This window comes from Herpailurus yagouaroundi, unplaced genomic scaffold (genome assembly GCF_014898765.1).
Source record: "Herpailurus yagouaroundi ecotype Mexico unplaced genomic scaffold, PumYag 182, whole genome shotgun sequence".
Classification (NCBI taxonomy): Eukaryota; Metazoa; Chordata; class Mammalia; order Carnivora; family Felidae; genus Herpailurus; species Herpailurus yagouaroundi.
The window spans coordinates 60,513,498-60,517,073 of NW_024412413.1; the positions used below are offsets into that span (position 1 = coordinate 60,513,498).

At 38.4% G+C, this 3,576-nt stretch overlaps 1 pseudogene; it reads right to left on the bottom strand.

Annotated features, from left to right (window-relative positions):
* Positions 1 to 1,760: 1,760 nt before the first annotated feature.
* LOC121041099 (olfactory receptor 6C2-like) lies at positions 1,761 to 2,698 on the bottom strand (annotated as a pseudogene).
* Between the last annotated feature and the right edge of the window lie 878 nt (positions 2,699 to 3,576).

Consider the following 3,576-nt stretch of genomic DNA (forward strand, 5'->3'; position numbering starts at 1 on the left):
TGGGTGTTGTATGGAAACCAATTTGACAATAAATTTCATATATAAATTAAAAAAAATAAAGTAAACACTCAAAAAAAAATAAAAAAAATAAAATAATAACAACAAATATGTCATATGGTTAGGGGGTTATTCATTCTCAAAGTTTGGTGAAAAAGATAAGAAAAATCATTATCTTCAGCTATACCCTTTGTTTTTATCTATCCTTAGCAAACTAAATATGTCCTTTAATTACTCTTTTAGCTTGCTACTCTCATTTAATAATCAAGCTTTGCTTAGCCCACTGCTCAGAATTCCCACAAGTCTTTCTTTCTCATTTTATTTTAAAAAGCATTTTCTGTATCCAGTGATTTCCAGTGGACAGAGTGTGAGTAGGATTGAGGGAATGAAGAGTCATTTCCCCTCATGTAATTTTTAGTATAAGAAAAGACTCATTAATTCTTTACCTCTGGCATCAAGACTGCTGATCCATATACCAGTTCCTTAGTCTTGTAAATCAGCTTGGAATATCCCTCTACTCCTAAGTATCCCTGGAATTTCTTGCCTGTTTTCTAGCTACCTTACTCCCTGCTTTGTCCCTTCCTGACATTGAAAGGGATGAGGAAAGTTAGAAGATGTGTCTGAATTGGTGGTAGTAAAAGCCTAGTTGCAACTTGGACTTTCTGATTCCTGGTACAGCGTATGTCTTCCTAGAGCATCAGATAAACAGTAGAAAATTATGATGAAAGAAAGGGGTAGTGGGGAAGAGGCACCAACTTGAAAGGCCAAAACTGGGCACTTAAAAATTATTCTTTATTCATTGGTTAATTTTGTAAGCTTTTGTGTTTGAGATTGGGTTGTTTTTGAATGTAAAAAAAAATCATTACAGTGAATAACTTGGATAACAGAATAGAATGCAAGTTTAAGCTGTCACTTACATTTTATCTGTCCCATTAATCTTTTTAAGCCTGTTAAGATGACATTCCAGGGGCGCCTGGGTGGCTCAGTCGGTTAAGCGACCGACTTCGGCTCAGGTCATGATCTCGCGGTTCGTGAGTTCAAGCCCCACGTCGGGCTCTGTGCTGATGGCTCAGAGCCTGGAGCCTGTTTCCGATTCTGTGTCTCCCTCTCTCTCTGACCCTCCCCCGTTCATGCTCTGTCTCTCTCTCTCTCAAAAATAAATAAAGGTAAAAAAAAAAAAAAGATGACATTCCAAAAAGGAAAACGAATGCACACAGACATACACAGAGACACACAGATGATAAGAATATGAAATTCTATTTTGAAAAAAGGCTGGGTTTTTATAAAAAGTTGTACAACTTTTAAGCAAATGGTTTTAGAGGAAAATTTTAGCCTACATTTATATCTCCCTGAAAAGTGAGAGAGACAGAGTAATGAGTTTTATCCAATAGAGTGATAGCAGGGTCATTCCTTTAGACCTAGATTCTCATCACTGATGTTCCTAAGAAATTAGGCACTCAGATCAGGACATATCAGTACAAGAGGGGTAGCTGAGCACTCATATTATAGTAATTGATGCTGTCAAATTTCTTAGTCCTATAAGTAAAAACAGGTGTATTGTTATAAATATTTACTGCAGAATTATTCCCATGTGTTTCTCATAATAGATTGAACTAAAAAATTAATATGTGTATCAATAGTGGGCACTAGGTGTAGCAGAATGGGGCTGTATATGTATAACTATGAACAATATACAATTAGGGAAAAATAAAACAGAGGTCAAGAATTCTTCTATAATTTGTCATTCTGTCCTCACTAGTCCTTTAGTTATTTGAGATAGATGTAACCTTTCAGATCATGTCTTTGAAAGCTTGTACTACTTGCTTGTTCCTCAGAGTATAAATGAAGGGATTCATCACTGGGGCAATGGAGGTGGTAAGCACTGACACCACCTTATTAATAGCAACCCCTTCTTTTGCATGAGGTTTGATATAGATAAAGATGCATCTTCCATAAGTAATAGAAACCACAATTATATGGGGAGAACAAGTAGAAAAAGCCTTTTTCCTTTGCTGGGCAGAAGGGAATCTGAGAATGGTCCTGATGATGTATGTGTAGGACAGAATTACACACACCAAGGTGAAAATGAGTGTCAGCACAGCCAGGACCAAGACAAATTGCTCTATAAACTCTGTGTCTGAGCAGGTAATCTTCAGGATGGAAGTAGCATCACAGCCAAAGTGATATATGACATTGGAGTCACAAAACTTGAGCTCAAGCCCATGCCAAATGGTGGGATGACCATGATCAGAGCAATGATGCAGGTTCCAATCAGGAACTTGATGCAGACCCTGTTATTCATGAAGGTTATGTAATGCCGGGGTTTGCAGATGGCAACATAGCGGTCATAGGACATGGCTGTCAGGAGAAAAAACTCAGTTACACCCAAGACAGTAACAAAAAATAATTGAGTGGCACATGCACTGTAAGTAACGTTATTGTCCCCAGATGCCATTGTGTAGAGGAATCTGGGAATGCAAACAGTTGTAAATGACACTTCCAAGATGGAGAAATTCCAGAGGAAAAAATACATGGGACTTTTAAGGTGGGAATCCACCAAGGTGAGAGTGATGATGGTCAGATTCCCTACAACACTTAACGAGTAAATTAGAAACAAAAAAATAAAAAGCAGAATCTGTAGATTTGGGTCATCTGTTAGTCCCACCAGGATGAATGTTGTTATTGCTGTATAATTTTTCATCACGGATTCCTGAGTATGGCTTGGTCTGTATATAAAAATAAGAGAGAAATTAGATCAGAGAGAGAGACTGTCAGCACAAGTTAGCAGTGGGTTGAGTTGAAAATGTTAGCTGAGCCAGGATTTTATTTTATGTGCCACCTGTTAATGAAGATATGCTTGTCATCTTAGTTCCATGTGAGGCAAACAGGGTTGACTGGTTAAAGTTCTGAAGTTAAATCTTTCAGCCTCTGCTTTCTACTCACTGTAGTAATCCAAATTCTCATCTAAAGTATTTTATGCCTTTCTGCTTTCTTCTCTTTCTAAACTACACAAAAACACTCTTGCAAGTCCATTCTAGAGATAGAACCAGAATGATCTTTTAAAATAATACATGGGGCACCTGGGTGGCTCAGTCTCTTTAAGTGTCCAACTCTTGATTTTGGTTCAGGTCATGATCTCAAGGTTCGTGGAATTGAGTCCTGCTTTGGGCTCTGGGCTGACAGCCAGCATGGAGCCTACCTGGGATTCTCTCTTTCCTCCCTCCCCCAACCCCCTCGCAAAATAAGCAAGTAGACATTAAAGAATTAAAACAATACATGAGGTGTACTTGGCTGGCTCAACCAGTAGAGCATGTGACTCTTGATCTTGGAGTCATGAGTTCAAGCCCCACATTGGGCATAGAGCTTTCTTAAAGAAAAAATGCATGAGATCCCCTTCTGTGTTTAAAGCCACTCAATAGGGTTCCGTTTCCTGTAGGATAAAATTCAAACTCCTTACTTTGGTTTATATGGTCCTTCATGATCTCATGGCTGTGTAATTCTAATTTATCTCTTGCTTATCCAGCTGTACTGGTCTTCAGTTTCCTGAAGATGTCAAGTTTTTCCCATCCCAGGGCTTTT